This window comes from Paroedura picta, chromosome 8, assembly GCF_049243985.1.
Source record: "Paroedura picta isolate Pp20150507F chromosome 8, Ppicta_v3.0, whole genome shotgun sequence".
Lineage (NCBI taxonomy): Eukaryota > Metazoa > Chordata > Lepidosauria > Squamata > Gekkonidae > Paroedura > Paroedura picta.
In genome coordinates this window covers 66304941-66332848 of record NC_135376.1, presented here as the reverse complement: position 1 = coordinate 66332848, position 27908 = coordinate 66304941, and the positions used below count along the sequence as shown (strand labels likewise).

The 27908-nt window shown below is 41.9% G+C and overlaps 1 protein-coding gene across 19 annotated transcripts in view; it reads right to left on the bottom strand.

Annotated features, from left to right (window-relative positions):
• JAKMIP3 (Janus kinase and microtubule interacting protein 3) overlaps positions 1-27908 on the bottom strand; it is a 144257-nt gene that overhangs the window by 99596 nt on the left and 16753 nt on the right. The window lies entirely within an intron of this gene.

The window sequence follows — 27908 nt, the reverse complement described above, 5'->3', positions numbered from 1 at the left end:
TTCGTAGCTAGCTTACAGGAATGCAACCCAATGAAGAAGTATGAAAGACTGAAAGGCAGCACTGCGGAAGTTAAGTATGTTTTTCTGGGAATCCAAAACTGGAAATGCTATGATCTCTCAGAGTGACTTTGTGGCTTCAAAATCAACATAGTTGAGAATTAGGGTTGCTGGGTCCCCTCTGACCACTGGTGGGGGATGGTAGGGTAGGATTGCCAGATTCAGTTTGGGAAACTGCAGGAGCCTGGGGAGGACAGGGACCCCAATGCAGTACAATACCTCCAAAGCACCCATTTTCTTCAGGGGAATTTATCTATGTGGTTTGGAGATGAGCTGTAATTGAGGGATTCCCATTTCTCACCTGGAGGCAAATCTACAAATTTATTGCATTGTGGGGCATGTGTGGCCACTGGCCAGTAAGCTTTTGTTAACCTGAAAACATTTTTCTTCCCCAGCGTTTGAATCTATTGGCACTCAGGATACAGTAGGACACTTTCAACGTACCTAGTATGAGGTTCTACATGTCTATTGCTAATGCATTTTTATATACAAGTGAAGATATAGCCAAGCGTCAACACAAATATGCTCCTGCAAACTTGTGCAAAAGAATTAGGTAGGCTGTGTTCTATGTTTAATTACAGCATCTGCACTGCATGTCACACAATAGTCATTTGTTATGTAATAATTAAAATACAGGACCCCCAGTCTAATTATACTTGACTCTAACATTTCTGCTTGATATACCTTATCAGCCAACTGTGATTTTCTTCTGTGTTTTCTGATTCTGTTGTGTGTATGTCTTTTATACGTGAACCCTGACTGAGTGGAAAGGTGGCATAAAAATATGTTCAATTAAACAAATAAATAAAATATATACCACTGCTGCAAATGTTCCTGTGGTTTCAAGAAGATACAGAAATGGAATGAATGACTGGGAGTGATAAACTTTGGAAACAGACTACGATGAGCTGGATCCAAAGATGCCTTTGTGCTCCTGGAAGAAGGCTTCTGCTCCCAGAAGGATCATTTTATACTTCATGTTAAAACACGGCACAACAAAAACCAAAGACAGGTCATCTACTTGCAAACTGGTCACCCAACAAATTTCACAATCTCTTGCACAGAGGCACATAAGCAACAATAAAATATTCAAGTCCTGCCTAAACTCCTGCACAAAGTCTCCAGAAAACGGAGAGTTTGTTGTTTCCAGCTCTTCATATCTGCTGGAACATGGGTACGAGAAATGGAGCAGGAGGTTGATTATCAGACATTAATATTTTTGCATATTTAATTTTTGCATATTCTTTTGGTGGCAAATTCAATGAAATAAAAACAATAAAATAAAAATTTTTAAAGGAATTTCCTATTTAGAGAATTGTTATTATTTCTAGTATCAAAGCCTATTTTAAAAATGGGCTTTGTAAGGGGCAGCAGGCAAGAGGGCATGAGAGGGTGGCTGTGGCTGCTTTTGGGCCAGCAAGCGCTCTTGCCATGGTGAGAGCTCTTCCCGGGCTAAAGGGAGTGGGAAGCTCCCCCTCCACCAGCAGTGACAGGGCTTTGTGGCCCGCAGGGAGGCTGCAAACTCCCCCCCCCCCACACCCCGGCTCCCTCCCAGCAGGAGTGTACCTGTGGGCCACAGAGCCCTGTTGCTGCCTCTCTCCTCATGGGCGACAATGTAATTGGCATTCTAGGATGTAATTCAGTGGCTGCTCCAAACTTTCCTCACATTATATAAATGAGTGACACAGATGAAGGGAAGGGCAGCCCTGCAATCAATTTCAAAGGAACTGATAGTTTGACCAAAGCCAAGAAAGAATACAACCATGTCATGTAAAGAGAGAGCTAACTCACAGTTCACAGTATGTGATTCCTGGACCTTAATCCGCCTGACCTGATTCTCTTGATTAAATCCACATGTGAGATTTTCAAGGGATTTCATTTACTGTGACTAAAGCACCCCCTGCATTTTGTGTACAGAATGCTTCATCTTTTAGTAAGACTGATAACAGCCTAAGTGTTTTTGCTGATAGAACCTGAACAGCATTGGTACACATTCATTAAAATATACTGGGTTGAATCCTACGCACTGTCCCTGGTAGTGGCAGGTCTTTCCTCCCTTTCTCTAGAAGCCACCTGTGAGCACCAAAACAGTGATGCCGGGGTTTGGAGAACCTGTGTAGACTAAAAGCCACACACAATGGGGCAACTGTAAATGGGGAAGACGTCAAAATCACCCCTTAAAATAGGTCCACTACTGAAATCTATTTTCCCTGGGAGCAAAAGGCAATCACAGAATTTATGAGGCACCAGTCTTTAGGCTTTGACTTGTGGGATAGCAAAGTTCTCCTTTGTCACAATTCTATCCAAGAAGAGCGACTCTAATGGTTTTACTACTATTGATTTGATCCGATTACCCACAAACTGCATCTAAGGGCTTCCAAAGCAAGTTGCTGTTTACTTTGTCCTCTGATGGGAACAAAATCCCCGAGCTACACAAAGCTGTCTGCCAAACACCAACATGTGACCTGATTTCTTGTTCATGATCACTAATTACAGATCCACTTGCAACCGGCCAGAGTACTCTTCAATTCATAACAACATGAGGATGCCAGGAAAGGCTGGCACAGATGGCTCATCAGTCTAGGCAAATCACTTTGAGCTTCAGATACCCTCAAATATATCCCAGCCAGCTGACCAGCCCAATAGATTGAGATCATCATCTGTCCACCAGCTCAGGTCTGTCATAAATTTCTGAATACCAGCCCCAAACCCTGACTTTTGAAAATCATTTTTATAGTAAAAATATAGGTACCATGCATGAGTCCCTTGGATTTCAAAACTCTCTACTTAAGAATTTACAAAACCTAGTTTTTTTTGCTCTAGTTTCACTCCCCTAATTACAACATTAAACTGGTAGTTACATTTACACGGGCATTTACACAGAGGGCTGGATTCAGAGTATAGGTTTTAGAATAGATCCAGATACTGATCTGTAAGTAGGAAGAGTCCCATCTATAAGGGAAAGACTCATTTGGATTCAACTGATGGGACTGGTCCAACCAGTTGCCCATGGAATTTGCCCATGGAATTACGGTCTGAGTAATGGAATTACGGTCTGAGTAATGGTAACACGCCTATGCAACCCATTGGTAAACATGAACTTCCATTTTTAGTATGGTATAATTTGACTAATGTTGATGGTGATTGGTATAGTGGCTGAGTGAAGCCTTTGATTATTAAAAGCAGCTGCCTTGGACAAGTAAGATGGGTGAAAAGTTACTCTAAGACCGATTATGCATGGGGCAGAAAGGCCAGGCTAGCAGTGACAGGGTGGTGGGGCTAATCCCCAAATATGTACAATGTCACCGCCATCCCAGCCCCCTTCCAGCCCTAGCCCGAATCGGAGCCTCGGATGGCCCGCAGCAAGGGAAAATGTTCCTTGTCTTGATGTGGTGGCCTCCACAACTACGGTGTTCCTGAAATGCCCTTTTCAGCTTCACAGTGCTGCAGAGCCAAACAGGGCATGTCTGCTATCCCAACATCCTGCGGTGGGATCCCTGTGTCCCCCCATCCCCTACTACCGCTGCCACCATGAGGCACGGTGGACCTTTCCCACCCCAGAATTTTGTGTGTGCACATGCAGCTCCGGGGCAGACCATGTACGCTGGGGGATTTCGCCCCCCGTGCGTACTTGGGAAGCATCGGCAGCCTGGTGCAGCTGCCCCCATGCAAAATCAGTCTAATACATGCAAAAGTTCACAAATATAACCATGATTAGGATAATGTGAAAAGGAACGGGGGCTGCACCAAATGAAGAGCCAGAAATAAATGGTGCTAAAAGAAAAGAATCCGTGATGGTTGAATAACCCCTATGTGTTTCGCGTTCAGCTTCATCAGAGAGAATTTACTTTTAGGTAGTTTTTCAATCCCTTCCCCCTGATGAGGCTGAACGGGAAACACGTAGGGGTTATTCAGCCTTTACGGGTTCTATTCCTTTTGCACTGTTTCATTTTCCTCACCATTAGGATTAACCAGAAGTAAAGGAGAAGAGATCGGCCGGCGGCATGTGTGTGTGTTCATTCTGCATGTCAATCTGTGCTCTTATAAAATTAGGCCACCACAATAAATCTGAATGTTTGAAGGAAGCCAGCCAGTGTGAGATTTTTCTTTTTTTGGTAGTTTCTCTTGCTGCCTGGGGGATCTTGCTATACTGCAGCTCATGGAATCATGCCGCATGAAGGTACCATTGGCAAGGGAAAGGCCATAGCTGGTGTCTTTCACCATCACAAACTGAGCAGTTTGCTTCCTTTTTGCCTCAGCTGCAGCATAAACATGCCAGCCAAAGGCATGCACAGAGTGAGCCAGTTCTGAGCATGAATCAGAGGCCTCTCTGATTGGTTGACTCCATGTGTAGTCCACCTTTCTCACTGAGACTCCAGGTAGATGGCAGTATTAGAATACAATACAATAAAGACCCAGAAGGGTTTCCAGTGGTAAATCCGTGGGTTCAGAGATCCGTGGGTTCAATGTGCTTTGGCAGCTGGATTTGCCTGTGCGGAACAGGAAAATCTACTTCTAAAGTCCATTGAAAGTGCATTATCTATTGTGTGCAGAATAGGCCTAGGATGCTGGGAGTTCATTTCAGCTCTTTATTGTGACCTCAGCATGATGGTACAAAGAGGCAAAAACTGAACCAAAGAACCCCACCAAAACACCCAACTTCTATATGTGCACAAACAAAGGGAAATTCCCATCCGTGCACGCTATAAGTCAGTTTCAATTTAAACTGACTGGATCCTGTGCTCAGGGTTTAGCTGCACACTGTCTGACACAATTGCAGAGTTCTGATCCTTCCTCGGACCTCAAGCTTGGTCCTCGGCAGATCTACAGACACAATGGCCAGCTTCCAGAAAGGTTATAGAGAAAACACCCTGTCAATGATTGTGACAGGCAAGTGAATGGAGAAACTGGCAGATTGGTTATGAAGAAACTTGAATAATAAATGTCTTTAATGATGGTTAGTGCAGAACACCAAAACGTGGTCCAGTTAAAAGACACGTTTTCACAGCTTTCTACAGGGGCTTTACTGCATAATAATGAAATGCACATGCAACCTCAATGGTGGTTTTGCCAAATGTCTCTAGACAATGTATCTTTAATCACAAAATTATACACAGAAAATTGCTTGCAAAGGATCACATTTACGGGGAACTGAATATGGGTGGCAGAGCCTACAAAGCTGTTTTCTCTGACTACATTATCCTCAGAGTAGTTGTTACAGAGCTATCAGAAGGGTTGTTTTGTCTCCTCCAGTTGATAGTAGAATGAGATCGTCCAATACAAAACTGACTATAATTCCCCAAGTAACAAATCTGCTTAGGAAAAGGGAGAAAATTCTACTGAACGACTAACACAGAACACTTTAATTACGCCTTTAAGAAAGGGAAGCAATATAATATGAATACACAGATCTCACCAATAACTGTAGCTGAGGACTAGAAGGATTCGTATAATATAAAAAGAATTGATCAGACCCAGTATGGATTTTCATCTTTTCTTTAAAATCTATCTGGTAATACCCGGAAAATCCACCATACTCCTCCAGAGGCTCAGGTTGTAACATTTGTCAACCAAATATTGAGCAGTGACCACAGACAGCAATCATGGACTCATTGAAGTTATTTCTGAGAAATTGTTCGCAAGTCAACATTTATTCAAGCAATGCTGAAACCAGACAGAGATTGACTCATAAATTTTGTTTAACCAAATCCCTGCAACAGCCCTGTTCTTTGCTGGTTCTGCTGCAGGCCAGATGGACAACATTAACTATTGCTACTCTAAGGAAATATTATTTCCAGTGGCCAGCTTTGGGCAGGAGAGCCAGGCAGTGAAAACTATGGGGAACAAGAAGAGGTTAAACAGTTAATATCACATTAACAAGAAAATTGCAAGAGATGATTTGTATCTAGACAGAAGAGCAAGCAAGTCCCTGTGTCTGTATGAATTAAGCAGATATACAGCGACAAACCACAAATTTTGAATTTTGTAATACTGGTAAATCCTAATTTTTAAAAAGGTACCCGCCTATCTTCAGTGGTAGTACAGTAATGAGGAATGACTGCCTGGTGATTTTTTTAAGAACAGAGTGCTGAAAGCAGGGAAGAACCTGGATGTGCAGGAAAGTCCCACAATAGTGTGTGGAAATGGGAAAAGCTCACTTTCTGTCAGCAGCAATGCTGGACCAAAAACCCAACGTGGAAGTGACTAAAGAGACAACTTTGAACAGGTTTAAACAGGTTGAACAGTTAGAGAATATAGCCTGTGGGTTTTTGGTGAGTCAGGGAGCATATGTTCTGCCATGGAGCCTGAACTCCTCCACTTCTTAATTCATAGTCACCTCTTTATTTTTCACAAGTTTTCTATTTTAATTAATTCATTTATATGCATTATAAGCACACGTGTTTAAATCTATGTATTGTAAAACCGTCTTGAGAGTTGAGGCTTGAAGGCCTGCACAGTTGCTGCTGCATGGCAAAACTTAACACAAACAGGTCCATCACAAATGGCTTCCGAATTTTCTAGAATAGTTTTTCCCACTCTATAAATAATTCAGCAGCAGATAAGGAGCACAAGAAATGCCAAATAAACTTGTTTTAGGTGTTGAGACAAGAACTGCAGCAAAATTTGTCACCAGAGTTTTGGAGAGAGACATCAGCAGAAGTCCACTGCTGTCTGCCACAAAATATACGGAGAGAGAACAATAGTAAATTATTCTGTAGGCCACTTTCTGATGTATACGTAGTCTTTAAGTGTGCATATATTGCGATGAATTGTTGGGAGCCATAAAAGAGTCTGTGTTTGTTGTGTTTTGTATAAATGTGTTTTCTGCTTTTAAAGCCTCAGCTTTTGTTATATGTGAAGAAAGAGAGTGGTGTTTGTTTGTGCTTATAGATGATTAATTTGAGCCATCTGGGCCTTGATGGACATGTGCCAGCATCAAAAGAACATTGCTGCCAAATATCACACAATAAGTCTTGCCACGTCAAGACTCGAGCTATGCATTAGTTAGGCCAATAGGAGAGGACTTTGCTATGGTCTTTATATCTCCTGTTCAGAAGCAAACTTGTTTGTTTCAAACGCCTTTTAAAAATAGCAACATGCACAGCTGAAATAAAACATAGTGCAATGGTTAGGACAGGGATCCCAGTACGGTACCTGTCATCACCTTCCCTGGCACCTGCCATGGGATTTTAGAAAGTGGGTGGGGCCCGATGGAGCTTTTGCCAAGCAAAGCATCTGACTGGCCACTGGAGATCTGATTGGCTCTGCAGATTATTTTTAAGAAGTTGCTTTGACTATAGCGGCCATTAAAGCACAGCGATGCATGACTGAAGGTATATGCAAGGAAATATTTTAAAACAATATGTTATTTTTAAAAGGCATCTTATTACACAGAGTTTCTTCCTGAAATGTTGACATTACCAAAGGCATAACCTCTCTGACATTTTGCAGCTTGTTCCTCCTCCTTTGGCAGCTGTCTTGTAGCAGTGCCCAACACCCTGTGTCCAAATTCCAACAGTGCCCTCAGGTTCACAAATTCTGAGGAGTTCTAGATTAGGGTGGTGGAGTAGAATCTGGGAGGCCCAACTTAAAAGCTTCACCAGGACTGTTTCCACACTGGGAATTTTGCTGCCCCGGCTCCCACGCGGGAGCATAAATCCAGAGTGAATGAGATGCACCAGGCCAAATGCTGCCCCATGTGGGAGCAGGAAGAGGCAGGGAAACCTGCCCTAGCTCAAACTCTAGCCTGCAGCCTGGCGCAAAGCCTCCAATGCAGGAAAGCTTGGCATAGTCTTTCTCTCCACCTAACCTACTTAACTGGGGAAGAGAACAATGAATGTTACTCAGAGCTCATTGAAGGAAGGACAAGATAAACAAACATCTGGCTGACACTCTGGTCCAAATTTACCAGTTTTTAACCCCTTTACTCCAGCAGCTTAGTCAATAGGATTAGCACAACCAAAAGCAAGGTCTCAAGATGGTAAATACATACCGATTATTATATGTTTATATGTAGACTGTAACTAGAAAGGGACCATCTATAAATCAATAAAACAAATAAATAAAATGTCCAAGTAATTCAGTTGGACTTCTGGGTAGGTGTGTGTCATGCCATCTCCCGTTTTCCCTGGGAGCTTGAGTTCTACATAGTAATTTGCTCCTCCTTCCCTGCTTGGCTGTTTAATTCCTGTTTTCTGTCAGTACCCCCCAGACATTCCCTCGCTTTACAGCTCATCTCCAGATGACAGAGATCATTTCCTTTGGAAAACACGGCTGCTTTGCAGTGTGGACTAAGATTCCTCCCTGCCCCAAATCACACCCGCTCCTGGCTTCCCAACCCAGTGCAAGCAACCCTATCCCCACCGCTGAACACAGCTTGTAAAGAGATATGTGCCACAAAGCTGAGTCGGTAAAAGGCCTTTCCTGAAGCAGCGCATAAGGTGACAAGCACCATACAAAATGCTTAAAAGGAAACATTTTCTCAGACATTCTGGGCTTTGTTCCTCCATTTGATTTCTAGCTGAGACAGATGGCCTAGGACTTTAAAGTCCCATTCCTGAAGCAACTGGAAGTTTGCCGTTATTAGCCACAGCAGGGGAGAAACCGCCTAGGTGCTCTCTTCTCCTAGGACCCCGTCTGTCATAGCCTGCAGTGAAAACACCATATGTATATGCATACTGGATCGTCACAATGTTTTACTACTGGGGAATCAAGATGTCTGCTGAGGAAGTACATTGACAAAGAAGACATTAGGACAGTCGGGAGTCATTATCAGTCAACCCAAATTCAGTGAAATAGTAGAGAAATGAAACTGGACAGTTTGCCAAAATGAGTTGTGCAGGGGAGAGAGCCATCAGCTCTACCCTATAGGACATTCAAGCACCGTAAACTTTTCCATACTGGAAATAATGCATTATGTATAAGATGATGCCCAGAGCATCATGTTGAAGACAGTACCATGAATAATGCATCATAGCTGCCTTTAGTCGCTCAAGATTTTTTTTTTTTTTGCCACCTGGTTTGTCATTGGTGAGCCATATGCTTTAACTAAATAGGCCCAGATCCCCAGTTGCATTCCTGCTTTTAAAAAACCTCTTCCCCCAACAATGGTAACAATGGTATGTTCTGTCTGTATACCATAAACACTAGAGCAGAAATTGCAGTTCTTTTTGTCCACTTAAAAATGGCAAGATCCAAGTCAGTGGACTGTTCAATGAAAAAAAAGAGGTTTTGTAGGTGCAAGTGAAGCAAGAGGCATGAGTGCAAGAGAAGCAAGTGGCAAAGTATTGGAAAGACCCCCCCCCTGGTCAAAATAAGAAAAATGTGCTCAAGCCTCTGTAGAATAAAATATGTTGTAAAATTAAATATTAATATTTATTAAATTAAAAACCCAAGGCTTAAAATATAGCCTCATTAAAATCCAAGTAGACATTCATACTAATGCCACCATGGACTAGACACGTTTTGGCATTGTTGTCTTTATCAATGGTCAGGCATAAATAAAGCAGCAGACATAAAATACAGGAACAGCTATGTTAAATGTACAGTTGGCTCCTTTACATGCAGTGATATAATATGTAGAACACTAAGAACCTTAATCGATTCTATGGACCAGAAGGCCAGATGAAATTCTTGGAGGCCTCTTATGTTTCTAAAGCAGGCCCTGGTCCCGATGAGCACTCCCAGTGTCCAGTGAGAGTCCTATAGGAGCCAGCCTCCCTCCAAAGTATGCTGAGATCCAATTGGTTGGACAAAATTGGAGAGCTGTGCAAAATGGCTAAACTTACTGATTTAGTAAATCGAAGGCTAGTTGAAGAATGTCAAGAACATTGGCATTTTTATTTGGATTATATTAAAAAGTAGCTTTATTCTTTTCTTTCTATTTTATATGTTCTCTTTTTCCTTTTTTCCCCTTTCTTCTTTTTTCCTGAATTGTTTCAGATAAGACAACGTTTTGGCTCACAGATGGGTATAGTTGGTAAAGATTGTATTATGTATTTCTATTTGTATTTTCTTCTTTTTTGTATCAGAAATAAATAAAAATATTTTTTTAAAAGAAAACAAGGCTTCATTTTGGTTCTTGTGATTATTGCAGAAAGAAGTCATGACCCAAGGTTAAATAATTTTTGTATGAAATGTATATGTGCATGTTTGTAGGGCATTTGTGATGAATGACCAGGAAGACTGTTCTTTATAAAATCTTCTTTTGACCACGATGCACTCAGGATGATTTTGACTAGTCATCAAATGTGATAATCTCATAGTTTTCACCCAATGTTTCTTGGGAGAAAAGATGACTGAGATTAAAAAAAAATCATTAAATACCTCTTCCCGTTTTGTAAATATCTTCTTCACAGGACATCCACTGGCAATCTAAAAGTGTATTCTGGACTCTACACAACATCATAATACAATAATATTTCCTTGCAGAATGCATTTTGAACCACAATCTGCCAAGAATGAAATCTTGTTATGTGTTTTCCTGTGGCATATACTTATTTCAAAAATCACTCTACAACTCTGTCAGCATTTGAATTGTAAATTAGATTTATCTGGCTCCAACCCAGTGGGGGGAAAAAATCAATACACATTTGATTAACGGGCTTTGACATTAGGAAGCTATCCTGGAAGAGCAGTGTGAATGCTGAGAAGTTGTGGACTGGCTGTTGGAATAAGTGGGTGTCTCTCTGGTAGCTTTTAGGTGTCTCTCTGGTAGCTGTGTTTGAGCCAGGCACAATCTTGATCTGTAGCTAACATCTCTTGGTACATAATGGTACATGTCACTATCTGATAATGCACGTTTTAGTGAACAGCCACGCATGCATAGGAAATGGCCAGATACCTTTTGTAAAAATATGACAAAATACAATTAATTGCCTCCCCCAACCCAGCATGGAGATACCAAACTCAATCAATGCCATCACATTATGTTTTCATTCCAACTAAAACAAACACCACCCCCCCAAAATACACACACACGCACACACAAAACATGAAACTATATAAACCAAAAACGAGGGGTGGGAGAGATCTGCCATTCAAATTTGCTGTAATTTTATATACATTCATTAAATCCATTTCTAAAAGGTAATATCCTCTAATATAACTATCCAATGCCTTGGTCAAATGTTCAGATAAAGATCTCCACCCAATTAAAGAAACGTTTTTAAATAAGCTATATTTTGGAAATTCCATTGCAATAATTATAAAATTACTCCAAATTGACAAAATCATTATTTTTCTCCCCTGAATTAATCTTATTTGTTAACTTTTTATGTGCTGCTATAGTCCTTAATTTAGTGCACCACCTACCCAAAGAAATCCCTTTAGCATACTTCCAACACTGGGCAATGGGCATCCTAGCTGTGGCTAAAAGAAAACTACAAAGTGTTTTTTGTTTACATTGCAAATTTTAATTGGCTGAAAGCTCAGCACAGCACTGGCATCATGCCTTACTTCTCGCTATCTGAACTGAGCAATCTGTGTCATGCTGAGCCTGCTCTCCTCCTCCTCTTTGCTGGTCAGATCAATGCTGCCGCTGCCCAGTCCTAACAGAGGTCCTACCACCCAACTCTTGCATGCTGCTTAGTTAAGAAAGCCTCGGTCAGGTGCACCTTCTTTCATCCCTGAATTCTCACCTGTTTACATGTCCCTTAATGAGGCATTTTAAGAGGCAAAACAAATATATAAAGGAAAGAATTTGGCATCCCTCACCACCTCTGCTCAAGTTACAACTTCTTGATGCTTCTCATTAAAAAAAAACCCACATGAAGTTTTGCATAACTTGAACATGCAGCTCCTTGTGTCACGTAACACCTTTTCTGATTAGGAAAACTGCAGGGGAAGGCTGAAGCCCTTCCTTCCCTTGTGCTATGATCCTCTCCTAACCAGAATCAGGCTCTTGCTGCTGTTCAGAATTGAGTTCCCATGGGGAACTGGCAGTTGGCATCCTGCTTCAAGTCCCTGTGCCAGTCATGTTAAACATAATGCAAAGTTTGGGCCCCAGGGTTTTAGGAGAAGCAGACTGCCCCACAATATTTTCATTGGCTGTCAACACTGGCTTTCATTGGCTTTCATTTTTCAATCCTAAATGACTGCCTGATTCCCTTCCTGACCTACCTGCCTATCAGCATCTTTGTCCCAGGCCTTTCTTCACACCTCTTCCTATTAGAAATATGGTGGGTAGATACAGAGAACCAGGCCTACTCAATGGGGGCACACACAGACTCTGGAACTCCCTCCCAAATCTATTTTTCCAATACATATCTAAAAGTAGCTGCATGCATTTTTTTTTTAAGTCAGAGATTCAGTCTGGGATTTTCCTATGCCAAGTTTAGTTTGCCCTCAGGGGAAAAGTGAATGTGATAACAATTTGTAAAGGTAAAGGTAAAGGTATCCCCTGTGCAAGCACCGGGTCATGTCTGACTCATGGGGTGACGCCCTCTAGCGTTTTCACGGCAGACTCAATACGGGGTGGTTTGCCAGTGCCTTCCCCAGTTATTACCGTTTACCCCCCAGCAACCTAGGTACTCATTTTACCGACCTCAGAAGGATGGAAGGCTGAGTCAACCTTGAGCCGGCTGCTGGGATTGAACTCCCAGCCTCATGGACAGAGATTCAGACTGCATGTCTGCTGCCTTACCACTCTGAGTGACAAGAGGCCAAACAATTTGTAGAACTTTGCAATTATAAATGAGTTGGGAACAACAGGCAATAGGAAATGTTCTTTTCTCCTAATATGGGGGGGAGGGGGATTCAGGCTTGACAAAGAAAAGATCTGCTTGTTAAAACATGCAGTGTTCATGAACAATTGTCTTTCATGCTGTTGGTTTAATGTGAAATGTATAGACATCATTGACTCAGGCTTCCATGTTATTTTTCCATCTGTTCCCTACAGAGGTGGGGAATCTTCAGCTGCTCTTTTCAGTCAAACCAATTGTTCACTTTTAATTTTTTGTATATAATCACAATTAAATGTGGAAAATTAAAATATATATTAAAACAATTGCTGTGGCTGCAAATAAACCTCCCTTCTCAGACCCAAATAATATGAAAATAATAGTCATTTTGGGTCTTAAGTTACTAATTTGTTCCTGTAGTTTCTGATGCCTCAGCACTTTCGAGGTGATATTTCATCCTTGAGCTGATATTTAAATATGGGCATACTGCAGAAACAAGCATTATAGTCACAAATTGCTTGGAAAGTATTCACTTGTTCATTATTGCAAATGTAAAGCACTCAACCCCTTGACCTCAGACTTTTTTTTTTAACACAAGGGCTACTGCTGCAAATATGGATCTATTGCCTACTGTGACTTGTGTCTGTATGTATGTGTTGATCTAGTGAGATGGATGATGCAGCAGGCCCAGGGTCTCCATGTGAGCACAAAAGCGCACATGGAGTGCTGGAGTGTTATGACTGTATGTAAATACTGTCATGGTGTTATCTGTTACTAAATTAGAAGAGCTAGAATTTTGTACCTCAGAGCCAGTTTGTACCTGAGAGCCAGTTTGGTGTAGTGGTTAGGAGTGCGGACTTCTAATCTGGCATGCTGGGTTCGATTCTGCACTCCCCCACATGCAGCCAGCTGGGTGACCTTGAGCTTGCCATGGCACTGATAAAACTGTTCTGACGATGAGTGATATTAGGGCTCTCTCAGCCTCACCCACCTCACAGGGTGTCTGTTGTGGGGAGAGGAAAGGGAAGGTGACTTTGAGCCTCCTTCGGGTAGAGAAAAGCGGCATATAAGAACCAATTCTTCTTCTTCTCCTCAATTTTCACTACCCCAAGGAATCTCAAAATGATTTACAACTGCCTACCCTTCCTCTCGCCAACAGAGACACCCTGTGAGGTAGGTGAGGCTGAGAGAGTCCTGCAAAAACTGTGACAAGTCCCTGAATGCATTCTGTGAATCACAGAAGTGCTCTGAAGCATTTTTCCAGCACTTTGTGTCCCATTAACCTGTCATCTGTAATAGGCAGTTACTGTACATTCAGCAATGTCAAACTTATCAATTAGTAAAAGCATTTAACATATTTGCTCAGTACATTTTATACATTTACGTAGTGCCTATGATTAATCCTGCTGGTCGCTTAGATGGATTCTACAGTTCACAGAAAGCCAAATATTGGCTTAGCATCTTTTCCTTATTAGTTAAATGGTAAGTATTCATTTCCTGTGCAAAATATATGTAATTAAGATTTCCATTCACCGTTTAAACCAACAAATCCAGATACTGAGGTTTTTATACAGGAAATGCAGGAAATGTACTTAGTTGATTTAAATGCTCTTAGCTTATTTTGCTATGGGAGCATCATAGGTCCAGGAATTTTAATGAAGCACAAAATAAAACATAAAAATATCAGTAGATATGTAAATTGCATTAAAATTGTTTCTTTGTACTTGGACCTATTGGAATATGCAAGATCTGCAGTGTACATAATTGAGCAGAATATAAAGAGTATTTTCCAGGGGGGGTTGGAGGAGATGTATATTTAGCGTAGGAATTTCCTGACTATTTTCAAATTGAGTGCACTTCCCCCTGCTTGCCTCCAGAACAGTAGAACAGAAGATTAACTACAGCTAAAACAGCTGGCTAAGTCTCATATTTCTCTTTGTCTAGACATAGTCGTTTCTCTTCCAAATAAAACTATTTTATTATTTTATTCTAGTGCTCTGCTCTCTGCCAATGGGATCTAGTCCACAAAAGCAGGGACTGTGGCTCAGGGACAAAGCATCTGCTTTGCATGCAGGTTCTGTACTTGAAATCTCCAGGTAAAACGACCCAGTGCTGTGGAATTTATGTATTTACTTCATTTATAATCTACCTCTCTCCCAAAGTGGCTTCTAAAATTCTCCTTTCCTCTACCATATTATCACAACAACGATCCAAATCTGGTTTTCCAAGATACTTAGACCAATGCTCCAACCCAGTCTTTCTCAACCTTTTGACCATGGAGGAGCCCCTGAAATAATTTTTCAGGCTACGAGGAGCCCCAGAACTGATGTCAGCAGGTCATGCCTCCCTTTCACACCCCCGGAAGTACCATGTCCCCAAAGTGGCATAGCCACCTGTATCAACAGGTAGGCTTGAGGAGGGCTGAGGGGCAGGGAGAAACAGAAGGCAGTTTAAGCTGGGTATAAGCATTCAGGCTCCGCTCCCCTCCTAGGCACAGAAACCACCAGAGATGCTGGGGGGGGGGGGTGAGAAATGGAATTGGCCATTTCCCTAGCTTCTGGCAGAGTCCATTAAGGCAGGAGGGGAAAGGTCATGGACCCCCTCCAGTGCTCCTACGGACTTCCGGGGATCCAAGGACTCCTGGTTGCAAATCCCTGGGCTAGGTTAGGTATGTTTACAATTGGGGAGTGTTTAGTTGTAGAGGGAGCATTAGGGCTATCAAAGAGTTATAGTTAGGAAAGGCCATGAGATGTATAGATATATATTTTACATTATTTTAACTGTAGAATAACATGTCAAATTATGGAGTCCTATTGAGGTTAATTTTAGGGTTAGGGTTAAGGTTAGCTTAGGTATGGTGTGCATTGGGGAGTGCTTAGTTTTAGAGGGAGCATTAGGACTAGAATAGAATTAAAGTCATTATTACGAAAGACCAAGGTATGTATAAAAATGTTTACATTATTTTAAACATAAGAAATATGTCAAAATTAAAGATTCCTATTGAGGTTAATGTTAGGATTATCTTAGGTATGGCTCCCTGCTGCTGGAAGGAGCTCATGGGAATTGTAGCCCACGGACATCTGGAGCTCATGGGAATTGTAGTCCATGGACCTTTGGAGAGCCACAGTTTGACTGTCCTGCACCTCTCCCCCACTTCAGAACTCACAAAATGTATTGCTGCTTCTGCTTTGTTCTGTGCTACAAGTATATCCAGCCCTTTGCAAAGGATAGCCCAGGCTAGCATGATTTCACCAGGTCCCAGGAGCTAAGCAGAGTTAGCCCTGATTAGTATTTGAATAGGAGACCACCAAGGAATTATAGAGTTGCAGGCAATGGAAAGCCACCTCTCTTTGTCTCTTGCCCTGAAAACCTTATGGAGTTGCAAGGACTGATTATGCACTGGGAACTTCACTGCCCCAGCTCCTGTGCAGGAGCAGAAATTGGGGGTGGATGAGGTGCACCAGGCCAAATTCTCCCCCATGTGGGTGCAGGAAGAGGTGGGGTAAAACTCTAGCCTGCAGCCTGGCATGAAACCTCCAGTGCATAAATGGTCCATGTAGCACTTTACACACACAACAAAAATGAGCAAAATCTTAACCCAAACAAGAGCCCAGGAGCCAGAAAGGGTTAACAAAAAGAGAAATGTCTGTTGGCCTAATGGGGGTGCACCATAAAGTTTCTAAAATATAATGCAGTTATAAAAATGCCAGTATTTACTAATAATGCAATTTAAATTAAAATCACCCAAAGGCCGATGCATAGCCTCAGATAATCTGAGCCTATAAACATACTAATGTCTCAATGTCTCTGATGTATTTCAGCACTGCTGCCCTTATCAGTAGTCTGGCATATATATAAGTTCAGCATCCAACAAATGTACAATGAATTTTGTAATATATGAGTTCCTTTACATAGACAGAACCTTAACAGACATAGATAATGGACTCTCTGTGGACTCTTATGGATTAGCAGGCTAGATAAAATGAGTGGAGGCCTCTACATTTTCAAAAACAGGCTCTGGTCAAGGCAAACATTAATTGTCTCCCAGCTTTCTGCATCCATGACAGTGTCCTCCAATCAAGTAGGAAGCCAAAGACATGGAAAGGATGTTGAAAATGGTATGCAGTAACAAAAGCAAGCATTGCGGTGTGCTAGTTCTCTCTCAACATTCACCTTCATCCAAAATATCCACAGATGTTTAGCTGATTGTTTTGTTATTTAATGTTAGTACAGCAAACATACCCCCAGCCTGCCCTTTCATTTATTTAGCATGCATAATAATCTGTAATCAATATAAATAAAGATGATACTATAGACACAAATTTATGTTAAGCAAGTGTAGGCCTAAATTACTACTTCCTCTTCGACAGAAACATAAAACACAGCTGGATGTTAGAAAATACTATTCAACGATTAGCTAAAATGCTGTCTACACACATTCAGTATTTTAAATTTATTTGTTTGTATGAATGAGCTTATAAGCATGGGTTGTAGAACACTGATTTCAGTTACAGAAAAACTGCATTTCTGGCCCAGTCCTGTGGAAGCTTCCAAAGAGGGAAACAGAGTGGGCAGCTGGAGACCACCCAGTGACAGCAGAGAGCCAAGCACCATGCTAACATGCTGTCCTTTTACCTAGCTGTGATTTAGCAAGAATTTAAAATGGCGGCGTTAGCATGGTACCTAGTGTTCCCTAGCTACCACCTATTTGTTCCTGGTAAATTTTCCACAGCCCAACCTGGGCAGCTTCAGAAGACCATTTGAAAACTGCTTGGGCCACTGTTAAAGATCAACCCCTCTGAAAAGTGGCAAACAAATCTGGGAAGAGAATCCCATAATTTGGTGCCATAACTAAAAAGGACCTTTCTCAGGTTGCTACCCATCTAGCCACAGATGGCAAGGAAAGAAGAACCTCTGAAAATGTCTACAATGATTGGGTAGGTTCATATGGGATGCTTGTTTGTCTCAAAATGTCTAGGGATTTAAAGGTCAATGCCAGCACCTTGGCTTGGGCCCAGAAGCTTATTTGGAACCAATTTAGGTGAGTGACCCCAGCCAACCAGCATTCTGCAGTATCGTGTACCAGCTGAAGCTTCTGAACACAATTCAAAGGCATTTCCATGTGAAATGCAATGCAGCAGTCTAAGCTAAATGCGTACAGAGCATGCATCATAGTGACAAGATTTCCCCCCCAGAAAGGACTAGAGTTGGTTCACTCACTGAAGCTGGTGAGTCACACCTCTGGCCACCACTGCCACCGGCTTATCCAACAAGAACTTATGGGTCGACCAATGCTCTCAAGCTTTGAACCTGCTCCTTTAGGGTGTGTGCAACTTCCAGCCATCCCAATCTCATCAGACCTTGTAAGGTAAGCTGGGCTGGCCCTGGCTAGAACTTGGAGACCACCAAGAATATACCAAGGTTGTGATGTGGAGCCAGGCAAATGACCTCTGAATGTCTCTTTCCTTGAAAACACTATGAGTTTTCCATAGGTTAGCTGTGGCTTGACAGGAAACATCAACAACAAACCTCCTCCAGAACAGGGGACATCTCAACTCCTAAATCACCCCTTTTGCCCTTCAGTAACTCCTCTATTTTATCAGGATTAAGTTTCTGCTTATTGGCCCTCATCCTTTCTAAAACTATTTCCACTCACTGATTCATGATTGCAGTGGCCTCCTTGAGACCCACTGGAAGTGTGTGATAGAACAGAATGTCATCTACTTACTAGTGACAACCCAAGCTAAATATCTGTATGTCCTTTCCCAGCTATTCTAGGTACATGTGAAAAAGCATGGGGGGACAAGATGGAAATTTGCAGGACCCTATAGGCTAAGGGGCTGAGCAGCTGCCTCCCATCACCACAGTCTGAAACCTAGTTTTCAAGTAGGACTGAAATTACTGGAGAAAGTAGGAGAGGAGAACAGAGGTTCCCAGTCTCAACCCTGAAAGGCTGTCCAAAAGGATTCTGTCAATGCTATCAAAAGCTACTGAGAGGTCCAGGAGGTTCCACCACAGTGACAAAGTCCATTTCAGTCTTATAGCCCAGGTATGAGACCAGGTTGGAAAGGATGCAAACATCCAGGAATGTCCAGAATTGTCTTGTCATTATCCGTTCAATTACATTATATTACATTACTCAAGGAATCTATTCAAAGGTATTTGCTATCTCCTGGATCCAGTCAGGCAGCCCCCTAAGTCTTCCAGCTGTAGGTTGGGAAATACCTAGATAATTTGGAGGCGGAGCCAGGAGTGGGTAGGATTTGGTTTGGGGAGGGACAGTGGAATATTATGCTATGGAGTCTACCCTCCAAAGCAGCCATTTTCTCCAGGGCAATTGATCTGTTTAGCCTGGAGATGAGCCATGATTCCAGGGGATCCCCAGCTCCCACCTGAAGACTGGCATCCCTAAGCCCCTCTCCTGCTGATTTAAAACAGCCTGTCCACATCCTCAGATAGATTACCTTTAAAAAGATTCCCTAGAACTGGCTATACATTTCCCTCATCTCAATAAAGACACTCATTGAATGGAGGTCCATGCTAGACCGTCCATGACACATGTGGACTTTCTAGAGCACATTAATTATTTGATTTATTTAAGCCATGAAGCCAATCACTTTTTATATCTTCATAAATATCTAATGGTATGAAATCAAAGCAATACATTCATGTTTGAGATAGTTACCAACAAGTACCCTTGGTAAGTCTCTGCTAACTCTACCTTCAGTCCCATTTATAACAATTAAGGGAGATCATTTATCAGCCAAAAGGAAGGCAACCATCAACTCACACAAAACAAAGACTGGGAGATCCATAAATCATTATGACCGCATTCCAGCAAAATACTTTGATGATGTATATCCCCAGTGTGGATAATTTCACTATACAATGTGATAAAGTAGGAGGAGAAGCACAGATCCTGGGAGGCATTTTCAATGCAGTGACGGAAAGAAAGAGGGGCTCATAAGCACATCTAGTTTCAGATCAATGGTAACTTCTTTCATCAGTAGTTAAGATGGTGAATGATGTCCAGTAAGACTCAAAGAGGATCAATATTTTGCACATGCACAAATCCCTCACAAATCATTCCAATAAATCACAATCCCATTGTAGTAGTCTGCAAAAGCACCCATCGGTAACATAATGTTTGACATAAACTCTGATTACTCAGACTGACTGGGTAGTTCCACACCATATTAATAAGCAAGATTATTCCTACATGAGATCAGGCAGACCATTTGGAATACTTATTACAGGATGCTGGAAAAACTGGTACATAGTTGTTGTTTTAAAGTGAATTAATTGATATACCATCTGGATACTCTGATGCTGCTCATCTATGTCATGTGGCGGGACAGAGCGTCTCATGGATAAAATAAATGATACTCACATCATTCTAAGCTATTCTTCTTGTACAAAAACTTGCACAAACTCTCAGGCAAACAGAAGCTTGAGAACTGCTATATCCTAATCTTGCACAGAGCATTGTAAAGTTTATTGGGGAGTATTCTCCTTCTGTTTATTCCTGGCTCCTTGGAGCCAACTAGGAATGCCAGCCTCAGAAGGGACCTGGGGATGCTCCAGTATCGTAGCTCATCTCCAGACTACAGAGATCAGTTCCCCTGGCATTGGAGGGTGGAGTCTATGTCATTGTGCCCCACTGAGGTCCCTGTCTTTCCCAGCCTCCACCCCCAAATTTCCAGAAGTTTCCCAACCTGAATCTGGCAACCCTATCCCCTAACCTCCACTAGTGGCTGGACGGGGGGGGGGGGACCTGGCAACCCTAGAGCCAACCCAAGCTTTGAGTAATGTGCTAAGAGAAGGGCTCATGCCCTTGAATAGAGTGGAATTCTTGCAAGGCTTGATTGTGTGATGGATTCTAATAGCTCCCCTTTCACTGAGCTGGATCTTTGCAGTGTGTTTAAAGTTGAAAGCAAAGTTGCATTCACCATGAGGATGAACCCCCATCAGATGACTCATTTCATGAGCCATATGCAACATATTTGAATATACTTTCTCCGTTGCACATTATAAGCATTTCAGTGTCCCAATGTTTTTCTGGCTGAGACATTCATTTGCAAAAATAAAGTATAGTTTACAGGAAAGGGGCAGGAACAACTTGGTCCCTGCATTCCACAAAAGTACATCTGCCATGCCTTTTATCTCATCAGGCATCCCAATATGCATTTATACCCATGGACATCAGGAAGCAGATAAAAGCTTTTCTACCTCCAAATGTCGAAGACTGACAAGACTTGTCGAGATGGAGCTGATATTGCTAAAAGTAAGACAGGACTCCTCATGATGCCAGCTAGAAAAGAAAAATGCTGCCAGTTTATACGGGGGGAAAATCTGAAAGGAAAAATGACCAGTGTAATCCAGAACAAAGCTTTCTTCTGTTAAAGCACATCAATGGAGCAGTGGTGAACTGTGGCTTGGTTGCACTGTCACCAGTGAATGACCTTGTCAAGGTGTTCTTTTTTTCATTCTCTCTGGGTAAGATTTAGACTTGTAAGGTCAATAACGGTAAAGCTATAATATGATATTAAGAAACAATATACCTCTGATCTGATTTTTAGATTATTCATCTATTTTACTGAGAGTCAGCAAGGCACTGGCTGGTATTAAAATACTCACCCTTCTGAGATGAATGTATTATTCATTTCCACAGTAGTTTAGTATGAAAGACTTCCACTAAAATGCAAATGCCGATTGACGGTACTCAGAGTTCCACGAGAAGAGTGCCTGTGGCTTATGAGAGAGCTGGCATACCTTTTCCAAAATCACAATGTACAAGTCTCCATTATCCAATTCATACAATGCCAGAGCAGCATTTGTACTACTTCTTCCTGATCAGTTCCTTCCTATAAGAATCACTGTGTGATTCCAAATCTCCAGGAATTTCACAACATGGAGCTGGAAACTCTAAAGCACATGTGTGAAATATTGTAGGATCACTTGGACGTAGGGTTGCCAGCTCTGGGTTGGGAAATGCTTAGAGACTTTGGGGGTGGAACTGAGTGTGGGTGGGATTTAGGGTGGGGAGGGACTTCAGTGGAGTATCATGCTATGGAGTCCACCCTCCAAAGCAGCCATTTTCTCCAGGAGGACTGATCTATGTTGTCTGGAGATGAGGTGTAATTCCAGGGGATCCTCAGGGGAAAATATACATCTACTTGCTTATTTATGGAACCGTTATTATTTGGATAACAGGATGCCAAACATTGGATATTTGCTAGGGATGCTAGTCCCCAGGTGGGACCTTGGAATTATAATTCATCTCCAGACTAAAGAGATCAGTTCCCTGGGAGAAAATGGCTGCTTTGGAGGGTACACCCCATAGCAGTATACCCCACCCCAAATTCCACTTACTCCCAGCTCCACCCCCAAAGACTTCAGGTATTTCTCAACCCAGAATTGGGAATGCTTTGGAAGACAGAATCAATAGGTGGCTTCCAAATGAAAATTAGAAATGCAGCCCAGGTCCCGCTAAAATTAAGAAAACAGGGGGAAATGGACTATAGTAGTGGTGATAGGAGTGCCAGACTAGGATCTCGGAGACACAGTGTCAAAACCCCACTTAGCCATGGAAGGTTGATGATCTTGGACCTCATCCTTACTTCCCTCACAAGGTTGTTGTGAGAATAAAATGGAGAAGAGAAGATTTATAAAATTAAAATTATAAAAATGAGAGTTTCCTGTATGCCCATTAAAGTGTACTTGAGATCAAAAGGACAGAGAACAATTTTTGGTTCTGCCAGAGGTAACAAAAACTTATCACTGCAGTCTCTAAATTGTGTGTGTTCTCTGAACTTGAGACCATGAATGAATGGTCAGTTGTTTCAATATTCATGGCAAAAATTAATATGTTCAGCTTTAGCAACAAGCACATTCCAGAAAAATAGAAATGTCAGGCCCCTGCGGTTTGAGGCAGATCTCATTGATCAATGTGGTGATATTGTCCAATAGCCAGTATTGCTACCATCTTATCTATTATTAATCATCAGCCAAATGACTGATTACACAAAGATCTCTAACACCATAGGAAACAATGCATTAGGAAAGCAGGAAGCAACATGCTCCAAGTTTAATGAGAAACAAATGTTGCTATCAAGGATATGCAATAGCAGCTCAGGGCAACTGGCTCATTATTTCACCCTGAGCTCCTGAATCCATAGACCCACAGAGGCTATGAAAGAAATAGAATCTCAGTAGAATCCTTCTAGGAGAGGAGTCACTGACCCATCATCAACTCACTAATATATTACTGCTCACTCTAATCCAAATAAATTCCTTTTAGAGAGACATAAATATCATGCAAGGGAACAAAACATCATGGCTAAGGCACTATGACTGTTTATGCACTGGGAACATCACTGCCCAAGCTCTTGTGCAGGAGCACAAACTGGGGGCGGATGAGGTGCACTGGGCCAAATGCTCCCCCGTGTGGGTGCAGGAAGAGGTGGGGCAACCTGCCACGACTAAAACTCCAGCCTGCAGCCTGTCATGAAACCTTCAGTGCGTAAACGGTCTATGTGATTTCCCATGCAGACAAGAGTCATAAACACCAAATCTTCCCAAAGAGCAAGAGAACCACTTTGGTATTATCACTTGGTACCCACAATTTTAACAGTCTTTTCAATGTGATTTTTTTTAACTAGCTTGCATCTAGTGGCACCTTGAAGGCCAACAAAGCTTAATTGCTTTAGGATGCTTAGGGCTAATCCTGCGTTGAGCAGGGGGTTGGACTAGATGGCCTGTATGGCCCCTTCCAACTCTATGATTCTATGATTCTATGATTCTAATTCTGTGTATCCGTTTTTGGGATGCATACAGAACTTTTTATCTGAAAAGGTGTGCATATACACAAAAGCTCAGAATTAAACTTTGTTGGTCTTCAAGATGCCAAGAGTCTCAAACTTTGTTCTATAGCTTCACACCAACAATTTATTATGAAGCTGTATATCAGTACTCAATAACAAGAATATCTGCTTAAGAATCAGCCCAATCTTCATTCTGCACTCAACATTGCAACTTTATAGTGTGAGCCTATTCATGCTTAGAAGAAACTACCTTTATGTTTATTAGAACTTACTTTCAGGTAACTGTACAAAGAACTGCAGCCTAAGTCAACACCCAGTTATGCTCTTTGAGAGCAGTTAAGTGTCTGAAAACACAGGTATTTACAATATAAAGTGCCAAAGCATGTAGAAAGTAATGAGATACAATGTGATTCTAAGCATTTTACTTGGAATCACATCTCTGAGTTTAATGGGGTTTGCTCCTTAGTATTCATATGTCAAATGTAAGATCCAGTTATTCATTATTTATTTGGCATAGATGTATGATGTTTCTACAGAGTCCTGCTCGAGACAGTTTATAAGCAGTTTATAAGCAATACCTTAAAATCATTAAAAGGCATGTGTTATAAATATAAAAACAAAATGGGCCATTAAAGACAAACTAGAAACATAAAAACAGGATGAAGCAATCACTGAGGACACTAAAGCATATCCATAAAATGCTCAGACTGGAAGCAGACCATTAAACAGCTAAAAATATCATCAACCCAAAATGTCCCTCAGATTCTCCAGTGTGGTTCATCTGAATCAGCACTTGGCTCTTGGCCAAAGAAAGACTCCTGCTAGTACTACTGCATTTACATATCACAGCATCATCCCCTCCAAGGATCAACATCATCCCCTCCAAACTCAACATTTGGTTTCCTGTGCCTCCTGATGCCTAGCGACCCATGATTCCCCTTTTTTTGCTACTCTAATGTCTTCTGAAAACATTCCCTATTCCACAAAGAGTAAAATTTCATAATGAAGACTCTCCAGGAAAATGGCCAAATCCATATATGTTTGCAACATTCTGATTGCAGAAGGTTGATATTTCAATGCAGAAACTAATAGCAGATTATGTCTGTGAGCCACCATAATTTGGCTAGCGGGACTGTGCTCCTGCAAGGGAATGGTAGGATCAAAATATCTGTAAAACCTTAAATGCAACAGCTAGTTTTTAATTAAGTCAGATTAATGGGAACTCCCTGGTCAGATGGATTGACCGAAACAATGATGGGGGCATAGACTTTTCCCATTTCCCTCCAATTTCAGATTGAGAAAGGAATTTCGGACTGCGTTTATTTCTGTGTTGTTGTTGTTGTTCTTGTTTTAAAAAACAGTGCCCTGAAGATAGAACTTTAAAAAAACCCCTCTCTGTCCTAATTACCCATCCTTCATATTTGCATTGTGGACAGATTTTTATATTAACAAACCTCCCAACTGTTCCATCTGGGAGGTAAATGGATGAAAATATAAAATAGAAGACAGGTTTACTTTAAGAGGAGAACAGCATTTGGTGTTTCACTGAATCTATGTAGCAGCAGCAAAATGCCTGATGTTTCCTCATTGGCTCCCCTCCTCCCCCCGCCAGGATCCCGGGGTCTGCCCAGCAGGATTCCAATATTCCCCCAAGCCTTTACTTCAAAACATCATACATTGCTTTTGCCACTGAACAGTAAGAAATGGAAGATCAGACACACTGAATTAATATTTGACACTCATTTTAAGGAAAGGTGAATGCTAAGAACACTCAGTTATTACCATCACAATAAATTCAGAATGCACCTTCCTCACCTTAGCTTCTACTTAAGGCATTAGCCATTTCTTGCCTGCCTTTTTAAACTCCAGCTATTGCAGCTCAGCTCCGAAGGTCCTATGACTCAGCAGAGGTCTGCTTTTATTTTTCTGATGGAACTTACCAATGTGTCTGCACACTAAGGGGAGGCTGGGCGGCTAGCCTCCATCCCTGAACTGTCTGCCCGAGGTAGCATCGCTGGCCTCTTCCCCCATCAACATGGCTTCTTTGAAAGCTGGGAAGGGTTTCATCCAGCAAATGGAAAGCAGGGGGGGAATGCTTTTGGAGAAATATTATTTCATTGAAGCCTCATCTCGATCTGGAGCCCCAGCATGGCAAGGAAAATGACGCTTGTGGAGAAAACAGACTGCTTCAGGATCCAAGACAGTGCTAAGCATATAAATTAGCTGGGGAAAACAACCATTTGGGGAGGGAGGATTCTCTTCCAACATGCTCCAGTGAGATCAATGAGAGCCAATTGCTGTCCAGATCCGGTTCAAGGTTTTGGCTTTAACCTTTAGCCTTATGTGGGTTGGGATCCACATACCCGAGAGACTGCCTATCTCCCTAAGCCCTCCGCACGGCCTTACGCTCTATGGATGAAAATTTATTGGTCGTTCCTGGTCCCAGGGAAGCATGCCTAGCCTCAACCAGGGCCAGAGCCTTTTGCAAAACAGAGCTCTTCCACCAGGTCTATGGTTGAGGCTGGGGTCAGAGAGGTAGAGCAACGCCCCCCCTCCGGGTATGAGTAGTACATCGCTTTGACCTCCTTCTCTACCTCTCTAGTAGTGGGGGTTGGGAGCAGATTTTTCTACCATGTTGGGCTTTTTATGTCTTTTAATGGGGGTTTTAATGGGGATTTTATAAGACTCTAACCCACCACAAGCCGGTTTCAGAAGTGGCGGGGAATAAATCAATAACAACAACAACAACAACAACAATAACAATAAATGATATAAATGGGTTACAGAAAACCAGAGAACCAGTTAGAGCATTTCTACACATGACCCTAAAGTGCCTTAGAGCTTCTCTCTCACGAAGACTGATTCCACAGTTATGACTTGCCAGCATGTATTCACCACATTGGATTCTAAATGTAAACTCTGATTTTTTAACTGGTATTCTGCATCTGTGATTTTCTCCCGTCACTGGTCAGGAGTCCAATTGTGGCATGTGTTTTGCATTTTCTTGCAAAATGCAAGGCCTTTTAAAGTGGTCCTGTTTCCCATCATGCCTCCCCCCATTTTTTTTATAGTCTCAGTATGTGCAATAATGCACTAGCATTGTAATGCAATCAAAAAAATTTTTTTAAATCACACACACCCATCCCTCAAGTCCTGTGGCATTTGAATCACCCAAGCAAGAAGGGAGGTGTGTTCATGTGTTGATGTGCACTCAATCACCATGCATGCATGAAGACAAAGCACGTTGGCTGCCATTACAAAACTGTTTTTCTGCATGACAGTTACAAGGTGCCCCATTGCACCTTAAATCATAACGTGTGTTTAGATGCTGAAGAGAGAGACGGGTGTATGTGGATTTCTTGTTTTTTGACTTTTAACTTTCTGGAGTGTCTCCAGAAAACAGGCAATATTGTGCAATCCAGCAAATCAATCTAACCTACAACTACCAATGACTTAAATTCAGGCACACCCAATGTTGGGAATTCCATCAGTACAAAACTGGGGAAGAGGTAATTTCTTCATTGCATGTTCAAGTTGTAGCCTTCATTTTATCCACAAGTTCATAACACACATACAATGTGGCTCTCAACTACTGCACTGAATGCAACTTTTGGCAGCAGTTTTCAGTGCTATTTTGTGAGTCTTCAGTGTACAGATCACAAATGAAATTTTGATTCCCCTCTCCCCCAGTGGGGAAAAAAATGTTAGCAGAGTTTGAATGTACAATGAAAGCAGGGCACCAGACTTTTTAAAGAATAAAATTTTGATTAATGAAGACAAGTATGTAAGAAAGAGAGAGAGAGAGAGACCTAGCTATCTATCTAGCTATTGTCTACAGTCATTCTGTTGTTCAACAACTGTTCTGCAGGCAAGCAGGGAGGCAGTGTGTTCAAAAAGCAGGAGGTCTGCTGTTGAGCCAGTCAGGACACTGGAGGAGATAATTTGAAAATCACCAGGAAGTTCCTATCTTATCTAATTTAAATTTACATCTCCTCTGATGCTGCCTGCAGGACAGCCTTTATATTCTGCTCAGTTGTACACTGCAGATCTTGCATATTGCAACCAAAATATCCCAAACTGCAAGGCTCTTTCCCTTGTGTTACAGATGTAATAGCAATTTGATTCAATCTGATCCAAGGATTTCATATCTCCTTGTGCCCTGAGGCTGCCTGTCTCTCTTGCTGTGGGGCATTAGCATTTCTCTAACTCAGTACTTTATCTTGGTGACCCATGACATCAGTGACTAGCAGAGATGAGAGCTGATTGCTGCAGGGCAATAAGAAAGTGGACAGTGAAGAAAGATCCTTTGACTGTAAGGAAAGCCGGACTTAGATTCCCAGTTCATTAT